We start from the raw sequence: 12,457 nt of genomic DNA, 5'->3' as shown, positions 1-12,457 counted from the left end.
GACTTTAAGTCTGTTTGCCCAAGACTTTATTTAGATTGCCTTCTATAAAATGTGAACTCAAAGTCTATTTTAACCTAAAAATAAAATGAACAAAAGCTCAATAATCAGATACCTCAAATGACAATTTTTTAGCCCATGAAGGTTTGTAGCTTGAGCTGTTGGAAAGCTTTTTCTGAATCAAATGATCGAAGGACAAAGAGTTATTCAAAGTTGGGAATAGTCAAAAGTGTTTTTGGGGAGCAATCTATATGCGGGAAAATCGAGTTTGTTTAGAGAAACTTTTGTGAGAATATTTTGGCAGAATGGTTTTCCATGTTTCCTTGTGTTTGTGATTTTCATTTTTTATTTCTTTGAAAATGCCAAAAAGTTTTTCGGCCTTCTCCATAGGAAGGAATCCACAAAGGCTGGTGTCAGTTGAGATATTGCTTCAATAGGGACTTATGAGTTTGTTGCTATAATGATGATAACGGTGATATCTGGTGACTTGAAGTTTAGTGTAGTGGCATCTTCAATCTACATTAAATGGAATAGCTTGAAACTATAAGTTAGGAAATACATTGAATCATAAAGCATTGTGTGTCATGAGAGATAGTTGCTTTTTGTGTTATTTTGACTATTTGAAGTAATAAACTATAGCTGGCAGGCATTGCATTGACTAACAGACAAAGCACAGCTTGTGCAGTCAAATTATAATATGAAATGCTTTAGTCACAAAAATATCCCACAATTATAATTTCTTAGTGTATGAATCAGGATAATTCTTTTAAACCTGTCCAAACTTATTGTGCCTCTTCCTCATTTCCTTGAAGAATTGGAGCTTATGTTGTAGAGGAAAGCTTCTATGCAGTCTATAACTAAAGTTGGGTTGTTGTTATGTGTGGTTATTTTATGCCTTTTGACTTTTGGGTCAGTTGTTGTTGTTAGTGCTGGTGTGCGTGGAATCAACCCTATTTGCAAGTTGAAAGGTAACTTCATTAAAAAGATTGAAATTTCCATGTTAAATCTGCTTGTGTATGCACTAACCCCAATCTTTAATCATTTTTGGCCACCTTGTTTATCTCTAATCAGATTTCATTGTGTAGATTCTTAGGCATTTTTGGCAAGAGCAGTAAAAATCTGCTTTTCACTTGCATTGTGATTGAGAATACAAAACGTGAATAGCTTACACTTCTCTTGCTTCTTTTTTCGAAAATTTCTTCATTTCGTTTCAAAATAATATTGGTTGACTCGTTATTTCAAATGTCTCCAAATCCATTATTGTTGCAATCATTTCATCTCTAGGTTGACAATATACAAAGTTTGGACATTCATCCCAAGGACCAAGGTTTCTAGCTATAAAATTCCAGTTGATCTGGTTTCAATCCATTACAGTGCAACAACTAGCCAGATCAATGTCCTAAGTTTACAGGCGATAAAAAAAATAGAACAAAAAATATATTTACGGCAACATACATACATAGATACATAATATATATATATATGTATGTATGCATATGCATGCCAGTTCTCTACTCATTGCATCTTTGCCCCTCTAGTTTCAAGTACATACGTGGGATATATATACGACATATATAGAAGTAAACTAGTAGTACTAATATAACGCCCTGGTCTAGCACAGGTCGGAGAGTTATTTTCTATCACTTAAACTCACATTTCAACAATATAATAATAGACTCTAAATTCTCAACATCATATAGAAATTTTGATTCAAACTAATTTCTTCAATATAACCAATTTTCCAAAATGCCAAGTCGTCATAACACAATAAAATTTCTGAATAAAAATAGACAATACTCATAAAAATCGACAATACTCATAAAAATGACAATACTCATCTCACCCAATACCTCATAATCTTGATCCTCAACTGAACAATCAAAATATTTGAAAAATATTATGGAGATAAGGGGTGAATTATAAAAAACTCAGTAAGTAGAGAACTTATACTAGTATGTAAATATGAGCATTTATAAAGTTCGGTATGCAAAACAAAACATTTACTTTCAGAATGCAAAAACAACATATTTACATTGAGAATGCATAAACAAAACTTGTTACAAAACATCAGAGCGAAACTTTCAGAAAAACTTTTTTATCCAAAAATCCTTCGGCATATCATAAATAGAGACATCATCTTCATATCATATCAGAGCATTGCATCGTAACAGATGCCATGTTTAACCCTTGTGGTAAGGTTATAAACCACCATTATACCCGTGTATGGGTCGTATACCATGTTTCACCTCGTGGTAGGGTTATAAACCACCATTATACCCGTGGTTGGGCTGTATACCATGTTTCACCTCCGTGGTAGGGTTATAAACCAGTATTATACCCATGGTTGGGCCTAAACAAAAACAAAACAGAACAATGTCGGAACCAAATCATATTTAGATACAGAATCGGAAATTCATGCCAAGGTTTTCAGATGCCTGATGAGTGTATGAAAGTACACTCTAAATACCCTATTATTGGACTAAAATGCTAAAATGTGAATAGAAATTATAGGAATTAGTGTGTATTCTTGAATTGAGTTTCTATTTACTTTGGTATACTCTTGAGTAGATTTTTAGGTTTAATTTCAGAGCTTATAAAAGAGCAAGTCCAAATCCAGTCAAATTCAAAAAACTTTCAAGTGGGCAAGAAGTTGAAACAACTTAAGAACTTTCAATGAGTGTAGGACTCTTCAAATAAGGATAATGATGGGGTTTGAGAGTAACTCGGATCAAAAGAAAAAGTCAGCTGAAATTTGCAAGAAGACAACCAGTACATACTTTAGTATTTTGACCATAACTTTCCGCTCAAATATTGGATTGATACTATTCTTGACATGTTTGAAAGCTATCATAAAGGGCTACAAAGTGGTCTCTAATAAGAACTTCTAAATTTGAACTCCTGAAGCACATACTTGGTTACCAAGAAGAGTTCTAAAATTTAGGCAATTTTGTATGCGGGAATATGGAAGACATTAGGGTTTCTTTCGTACCCTATATAAGCATTTCATTAGCACGAAATTGAGGATTTTTGGATAGGAGGAGGCACAGTTCTAGAGAAGAGAAAAGCCTTTTTTATTATTTAGTTCTTCTATGGAGAACTAAATCTTGGGTAAAGCCTAGCCTGTAAATTGATTGGTGAAAATACTTTGATTTTATTTCAATTCATATGTTAAACTTTATTGTTTAAGATTCTAGGATTCAATTCTCTATTTGTTTTGGATATTATAAGTTTGAGACAATTATATTAAATCTTGCTATGATTTGATTTTGTTGAGCTATAAGATTATGAATATATATTGTGACTTAAACAAGATTTTCATACCATTGATGTGATCTTTTGCTACACTATTGTTTATGAACATAGAGTCGTCTTTAGATTTGATATTCATTTTTATATATAAAAACCATGGTTTGTAAAGGGAGAATAGTAGCCAGAATGAATTTGAGAAATTAGATGAATATAATGTCATATCTTCCAATTAGGAATTTGGTGCTATAATTCTTAGTTGTGTATATCGTTTGGATTGAAAAAGTCATAGTATTGAATCCGGTTGATGGAAGCCCAAAGCTTTGCTTGCGGTCTTATCCATGCCCTAACCTCATTTTAATTACGTACTTTAGGTAGAATTTTTAGATTCTTGTCATATTATAATTTGATCTTTTCTTTTAAGCTTGCTTCTTGTTATCTTTCTTCTGACTCCTTGTGGATTGACACCCTGAGATGTACTATAACACCGAGTACTAGTTTGGGTGTAATCAAATTTTGGCACCATTGCTGGAGAGACAATAGAAGAATTGCTAGATAGTTGTTCTTTTCAGCAATTTGCAAAGGCGGTAACTTTGCTGCTTCTTTTAGCTTGTTGCATTATTTTTTATCTTTTTTTAATTATTTTTTCTTCTTTATTTTTATAGTATTTTTATTTTTTTAGTATTTTGTTACCTTGCATGCACAGATATAGAGACACCTTTGGTAGATTTGTTTGTAGATCTGTGCTAGTGTCAGAATCAAACATTTTAAATACTTTATTTGATAATCCATCTAGTCCTGAAGAAATGAGTGAACACGATGATCAACCCACTAGGACTCTTCCGGATTACCTCCACCTTACACGCACAGCCACACCATCATGCATCATGTTTCCAGCCAATACTTGTCAACTTGATTTTAAAACAGGAATGATACAGTTACTTCCCACCTTTCATGGTTTAGAGAATGAAAATCCTTATTTGCATATTAGAGAGTTTGAGGAAGTAGTTGCAACTTTCCATAGTCATAGTGCTATAGATGATGTTGTGAGACTTAAGTTCTTTCATTTTTCTTTGAAGGATAGAGTTAGGAGTTGGCAATACTCGCTGAGACCACTATCTATTGGGTCATGGAATGAGATAACTCAGGTCTTCTTTAATAAATATTTTTCCCAATATAAAACCAATACTTTAAAAAGGCAAATCTCCACCTTTGCACAAAAGGACAGGGAGACTTCGTATCAGTCTTGGGAGAGATTTAAGGAGTTGTTGAGTGTGTGTCCTCACCATGGGTATGAGAATTGGGGCTTAGTGAGCTATTTTTATGAGGGACTTACATCTAGAGAGCGCCAATTTGTGGAGATGATGTGTAATGGTGAGTTTTTACAGAAAGATCCTGATGAGGCCATAGAATACCTCAATGAGATTGCTGAAAAAGCTCACACTTGGATTGGACCTAGTGCTATTGAGAACACAAATAGGTCACGACCTACAGGAAACCCAAATGGTGGTGGAATTTACTATCTCAGGGAAAAGGATAACCCAAAGACTAAGGTTGAGATGCTCACTAGGGAGCTAGATGTGTTAAAGACTAAGGACTTAAAGCCAACACACGTGGTTAATCATGCAGAGCCTTTTGGACCATGTTTTGTTTGTGGCGGGATAGATCACCTCCCCCAAGAGTGTCCCACACTTGCTGAGATGAGAGGGATGTATGAAGAACAATGTAATGCCTTAGGTATGTACAAGAAGCCTTGTACACTTTACTCTGATACCTATAATCCGGGATGGCGCAATCACCTCAATTTTAGCTAGAAGTCTGAAAACCAGCTGCCTGCACAACCCCTAGATCATATCATGCACCTTCATCTTCTAGGAGTCCTTTAAAAGATACTTTGCATACTTTTATTGAGGTACAGGGTAAGACTAACCAAAAGTTTGAATCTTTGATTACGTAGGTTGTTGAAGAAAATAAGGAGATAAAGAGTCAAGTGTCCAAATTGATGAGTTTCTTGAGTGTGAATGAGCAAGGTAAGTTCCCTTCCCAAGCTCAATCTACATCCAAAGGTCAACAACATATGGCTCAAGGAAATTTGAAGGAGGTCAATGACATTGTGACACGAAGTGGTAAGTCCTTATACATCTCAACAAGTAATAAGCGAGAGGATGTTGAAGAGGAACAAAGCAATGATAGTGTTGAGTTGCCCAAGAAAGCCGAGGTAATTAAGAGCCCAGTGAAGGTACCATTTCCTCAAGCTTTAAAATCTAGTATGCGAACTTTGGATTCTAGCAATGAAATCTTGGATAACCTCATGCAGGTAAAGATTAATCTTCCTCTTTTGCATGTTATTAAACAAGTTCCTACTTATGCAAAAGCTCTCAAAGATTTGTGTACAGTTTAGAGGAAGCACCATGTTAAAAAGACAGCATTCTTGACAGAGCAAGTTAGTGCTCTAACTGAGTAGTGAATTCCTTCTAAGTACAAGGATACTGGTTGTCCAACCATTGCATGTAATATTAAGAATCTTGAGTTTGGGCAAGCGTTGCTAGATTTAGGAGCTAGTATAAATTTGATATCTTATTCCATTTATTTGAAGCTTGGTTTGGGTGAAATTAAGCCCACTTTTGTTCTGCTTCAATTGGTTGACAGCTCAGTTAAGAAACTGAGAGGAATAGTTAAGGATGTTTTGATCCAAATAGACAAGTTTTACTACCATGTTGATTTCTTAATCCTTGATACTAGTTCTGTTGTTGACTCTAATTCTAAAATCCCCTTAATTTTAGGTAGACCTTTCCTCGCTACTGCTAATGCTCTTATTAATTGCAGGAATGGTCTAATGAAGCTCTCTTTTGAGAATATGACTCTTGAGGTGAATATTCTCCATATTGACAAACAGGCAATATTCTCCACCAAACGTACATGATTGACACCCTCATAGACAAGAAAGTTCACACAACTCATGATTCTGGTTCCCTTGAATATTTTCTTATTAATTCTGAGTTTGATACTATGAATGATTCATCTGATGTTATTAATGTTTATGCTATTTTTGATAAACCTCAGGATTATGTCCCACATATTTGGCAACTGAAATTTGAGGAGCTGTCTAAGAAGTGAAAAGCATATTCCTTCAAGCGTGGATAGTCTCAAATTGGAATTGAAACCATTACCCTCAAGTCTTAAGCATGCATTTCTTGGCCGAGGTGACACTTTTCCAGTTAGTATTTCTTCAAAATTGAATGCTGGTAAGCTAAGAAAATTTCAGTTGACCAAGTTGGAGGAGTTGAGAAATGATGCTTATTTGAACTCTAAAATCTATAAGGCTAAAAGGAAAGCTTTTCATGATAAAAATATTGGTAGGAAGACTTTTAAGCCTAATGATCGAGTGTTCTTATATGATTCTAGACTTCATAAGCACCCATGAAAATTTCGATCTAGGTGGACCAGCCTTTTGTAGTGAAGAATGTTTTTACAAATGGGGCGGTAGAAATAGAGGGCCCTAGGGATGACCGGGTCCTTAAAGTAAATGGTCAATGCCTTAAAGTATTAATTGATAGACAAGTTTCGAAAGTGGAAGACATTCCACTTGTGAATCCGATCTATCAACCTTGATCACACCACACAGGTATATTTTTCTTTATTTGTTTTTTATTCTTGTTTTCTCTTATTTTCTTTCTTTTCCTTTTTGTTTGTTGTTGTTGTTTTATTTGTTTTTGTTTGTAGTTTAGTTTCATTTTGTCATTTCAGGTTACCATCTTTGGTGTTTAGCGAGCTACCCACGTCACTCATCAGGTGTATTCTACCATTTTTAGTTACTCTCCATTCAAATTTGATTCTTAAACATTGAGGACAATGTTTCATTTAAGTTTGGGAGTGGTGGTGCAAATTCAGTATTTAAAATGCTTGTTGGAACTCTGTGGCAAATTTTCATGTGTCAAAATTTTTTTAATTTGCATCACACGTTCATCATTTTCACATGTGTACTCATTCTCAGTCATAACCATCTTCGTGAATTCACCAAACTCACTATAGTCATTTTTTTTTGTTGAAGCAATCACAGAACCCCTAATGCACTCATCCAAGCTTTGTGGTAAGATGGTGGTTTGACACATGTAGCTAGAGAACTCTTTTGCTCAAGTATTCATGTGAGTCTTGGAGAGGATTGAGAGCTTACAAATGCACTAAATTGTGATAAGCGTTTATTGATCTGTTGAATTGGACACTTCTTTTGATAATATCATTACATGGTTTGTGGTAAGATAGTGGATATACTTGGGATATGACAAAAGTAAACTTAAGATCAACGTTTGAGCCTTTCAAGCTAACCATTTCCATCATAGACCCCTAGTAGCCAACTTTGAGCCAATAAACACATGTAGCTTTTTCTTTTCATATGCCCACATCATCCATGCCTCTCCCCATTGGAATATAGCTCATACACTGATTTTTCTTCCCTTTTTACTTCTAAGTGTATATTAGGTGTGAAATTTACATTTTCTTTCTTTTGTGTTGAAAAAAGTTTTTCAATTAAAAACAAAAGTCAAGGTTGGGTAGAAATGCAAGAATATCAAAGTGGCGTGTGTTTGGTAATCAAATTATTATGAATAAAAGATAGAGAGAGAGAGAGAAAAGAGGAAGAAGAAGGAAAAACATTATTATTCGATGATCTGAAAAGTTGGAGAGTATATCAAGTGAGAAGTGTGGTCTATTGAGATATTTAATAAGATTCCCCTTGTATGTACTTGGAAGCTTTTTAATCCTTTTCATTTTTTTTATATAGCCCCGAACCCAAGCCACATTGCAACCTTTTGTGTTGACCGATCTGATCCTAAGTAAGCTTTTGGAAAGAGTGGTGGAAGTCTCATTTGTTAGTGAGATCAATGTTTGCTTGTTGTTTGTACATAATTGCCTAATTCCCCATGAGAGTGTGTGTACACCCATTGTCAACTCCATAGAGAGAATCCTCACACGAAAGACTTTTATACTTGTGAGTTATGAAGTTGAACCTTTCGCTTGAGATGTTCTTAATGTTGCATGTGGCAGGGCTTCTGGTTAGATGGATATAGTTTGGAATACACACACACTTTGTGGATTGCTATAGGTAGATTGCTTGTGATACGGTTTTTGAATTCCTAAGATTGCTTTGATTTTTGAATCTGGAAACTGTGACTTGGTGGCCTTTGTGTGTAATTTTCTTTGGTCTCCTTTGTTGTTTTGGCATGGAAATTGCTAGGGACTAGCAATAAGCAAATTAGGGGGTGTGATGAGTTTATGAAAGTGCACTCTAAATACCCTATTATAGGACTAAAAAGCTAAAATGTGAATAGAAATCATAGGAATTAATTTGTATTCTTGAATTGAGTTTTTATTTATTTTGGGATACTCATGAGCAGATTTTTATATTTAATTTCAGAGTCTATAAAAGAGGAAGTCCAAACCTAGTCAAATTCGAAGGACTTTCAAGTAGACAGGACATTGGAACAACCTGAGAATTTTCAACGAGTGTATGACTCTTCAAATATGGATAATAATGGGGTTTGAGAGTAATTCGGATCAAGAGAAAGAGTCGGTCCAAAATTCGCTAGAAGACAGCCTATACATACTTTAGTATTTGATCATAGCTTTCCATTTAAATATCAGATTGATACGATTCTTGATGATTTGGAAAGCTATCTTAAATGGCTACAAAGTTGTCTCTAATAAATATTTCTAAATTTGAACTTCTGAACTACGTACATGGCTACCAAGATGAGTCCTAAAATTCAGGCAATTTTGTATGCGGGGGAATATGAAAGACATTAGGGTTTCTTTCCTACCCTCTATAAGCATTTTATTAGCACGAAATTGAGAGTTTTGATAGAGGAGGAGGCACAGTTCTAGAGAAGAGAAAAACTTCATTTTTATTATTTAGTTCTTCTATGGAGAACTAAATCTTGGGTAAAGCCTAGGGTGAAAATTGATTGGTGAAAATACTTTGACTTTATTTCAATTCATATGTTAAGCTTTATTATTTAAGATTATAGGATTCAACTCTCCATTTGTTTTGGATATTATAAGTTTGAGACTATTATATTAAATCTTGCTATGGTTTGATTTTGTTGAACTATAGGATTATGAATATATGATTGTGACTTAAACAAGCTTTTCATACCATTGATGTGATCTTCTGCTGTACTATTGTTTATGAACATAGAATCGTCTTTAGATCTGATATTCATTTTTATATATGAAAACCGTGGTTTGTAAAGAGAGAATAGCTTCTAGAATTAAATTTGAAAAATTAGTTGAATATAATGTCATATCTTCCAATTAGAAATTTGGTGCTATAATTCTTAATTGTGTATATCGTTTGGATTGAAAAAGTCGTAGTATTGGATCCGGTTGATGGATGCTCAAAGCTTTAATTGTCTTCTTATCCGTGCCCTAATCTCATTTTAATTATGTGCTTCAGGTAGAATTCTCAGATTCTTGTCATATTATAATTTTATCTTTTCTTTTAAGCTTGCGTCTTGTTGTCTTTCTTCCGACTCCCTGTGGATCAACACCCTGAACTATACTATAACACCGTGTACTAGTTTGGACGTAATCAATGCCACATCATATCAAAACTGAAAACTGAACATCTTCAGATCATTTCACATGTTCAAAATAAACAGAATCAGAACATCTTCATTTATTCACAGCAAAAACTTTTAGATTTTTATGTTCGCTCTTTTTGCATAGTTCAGAAACAAAATGCATAAAATTAGCTCATTTCAACATCAGTCATGACAGAAAATACTCTCTTATATAAAATTTATGCATATGCAGAACAAACATCTGAGGTCGTTTTCAGATTTCTTTTCAAAAGCAAACATGCCTATTTTCAAAGTCAACCTCATTTCATTTTTTTTATGCAAAATTAGTATATGAACTCCGCTTACCTGAACTTCTTAGTTTATCATAATTTCTCCACAGCAGTACTGAACCAAAATCAATCATCACCTATAAAATTGTCATGTAACTCCCATAAATTTTCAATTGAACACGTATTTCAATTCTCAAACTTGCAATGTCTATTTTAATTCCTCAAAAGCCTAAACTTCTCATAACCTTAAAATATAACATCACTTTCTAAAATCATCAATGTTCATTTAGTAACTCCGACTAAAACATTAAACTTCAACTTATTTATTATAGAAGTTCAACTATACAATATAAAATTGGATAACATAACCATATTAAAATCTATTAAAGTAGACAAAGCAAAAATACCATTTAATTAAAATAGACTTAATTAGTCTTTCTTTAAAGAGTTCAAAATAAAAGTCTTGCACTACGTTGTACTTTTAAAAATATATTAAAAATATAATAATACTTATAGCATATTACAAATCGTTATTATTATCTTTATAAAATCATGTATTTTCTTAAGTAAAATTAAACCAAGACCATTTATTAAAAACATAACCCATTTAAACCAAGCCCAAAATAACTAGAATATTTTCTGTAAAAGTGAAATCTGACCCAAAATATTTTTAAAACATAAAACCATCTGAAATATGTCCAACACCAGTGGGCCTTAATGGCAAACTTGTAATATCGTAAATCATGTTTTTGTTTTTTTTGTTTTCCTTCTTCTTCTTGTAGCTACTTTATGTAAACCAGACTTTCACCATTTTAGTAGTGGTACGAAGACTCACCGGAAGAGAGAAAGTTGCGAAGTGCGAGGAGCTGAGCGATGGTGGGTAGTGATTGCGACAGAGCACTGAGAGAGAGGGAGAGAGTAACACGGTGAGAGTAAAACGTGAGGGAGATAAAGAGTAAGCTGAGAGATAGTGACATGGAGGTGTTGTCGGTGGCTTACCAATAAGTATGTGGCGGCGGGGATTTCTATGGGGCCCCAACATGATGGAGCTCTCGGTGGAGGTTGGGTGCAGTGGTTCAAGGTGGGCGGAAACTTCCTCTATTTCAGGTCTGCAAAAATAGAGTAGAATAGTCCAGGTTTTCCTTTCGGTGGCTGCGTACGGAGGCGTGGGCAACTTTATGGAGGATGTTTTCATTGCATAGTGGCTGATCAGAGGGAGGAGGTTACAACGTGGTGGCTAAAAGTCGTTGAACGTGCGTGGAGAGTGGCTGGTTCATGGGAACCGTGGGAGGAGAACCTATGCACTAGAGTGGTTTGCAGTGGGGAAAGGGTGGTTACACGAGATGGAGGCTGGTAGTTTTGGGGTGGAAACAGAGATAACGTGGTGGTTACAGTTCCTTCATGGGGCTGGGTAGTGGACTACCGCATGTAGTGAACCATGGCTTTGCTCCATTTTCTCTCGGTCCGTCCAAATGTAGCGGCGGGAGGCTTTAGGTCACGACAATGTGGGTCTGTGGTTTATGCCAGTGGTGGTTTCTCCAGTGCATGGGAGGAAAACATGCATATTTATAGGTGATTAAAAGAAAAATCCTAGAGGAAAAGAAAGGGAGAAAAATATGCATAATCGTGAATGTAAATCTCACTGTTGCCGTGAATATCGTGGGGATAGAAATGTGCATGCTACGGAGAAAATTGGCGACAGGAGTAACCATAGTTGAGGGAGATTCTACGTGCATAAGATGATGCCTAATAAGGTGGTTGAAATTCTAGAGAAAAAAAATAAAAAAAATTTGTAAGCGAGCTTCGTGCTAGACCCGGGTGTTACAACTAAACTCGATCATCTGATGAAACAGATCAGGGAAGACATCTCATCAAAACGAGCAGAGATTCATTTGGAAAAATGAATGTCAATTATTATAGCTACTCTGTTCGGTATGGTCAGCAATATTATATTAATTCCCTTCTCTGGATACACTTCGAAGGGTATTATGATAATTTCTAGTTTTCATCAACCCATATTTACTTACTTGCCTTGGAAGAATTCAAGGCAGCGGGAAGTATAAGTTTTGCAATATTGGGCTTGGCAAAACTGGTCACCCTCAATTTGATCAAAATTTTAATGAATGTCCACATTACGTCGCAAAAAATGAAGTTTAACTATAAATTATTGGCGTTCATGTGGGGATTTATATATTATAGACGTATCTACGTAGTTAGAATAATATAAGGGATTTGTAAACTAACCAGGCGATGGGTCTGGATCATCCGCTTTAATATAATTTTGCAAAGTATTAATGTAAACCTACAGATCAATGGTGGCTAACTTTGTCACAAAGCTTAAGGTGGAACTCAATGGGGTCCATATGC

At 34.9% G+C, this 12,457-nt stretch overlaps 1 non-coding gene across 1 annotated transcript; it reads right to left on the bottom strand.

Annotated features, from left to right (window-relative positions):
- Positions 1-4,429: 4,429 nt before the first annotated feature.
- On the bottom strand, positions 4,430-4,537 carry LOC118349085. The gene has a single exon (XR_004802078.1). It is a non-coding gene; the product is annotated as a small nucleolar RNA R71 (small nucleolar RNA).
- Between the last annotated feature and the right edge of the window lie 7,920 nt (positions 4,538-12,457).

The sequence above is a fragment of the Juglans regia genome, chromosome 7 (assembly GCF_001411555.2).
Source record: "Juglans regia cultivar Chandler chromosome 7, Walnut 2.0, whole genome shotgun sequence".
In the NCBI taxonomy this organism is placed as follows: domain Eukaryota; kingdom Viridiplantae; phylum Streptophyta; class Magnoliopsida; order Fagales; family Juglandaceae; genus Juglans; species Juglans regia.
This window is presented reverse-complemented; position numbering and strand designations above follow the sequence as displayed.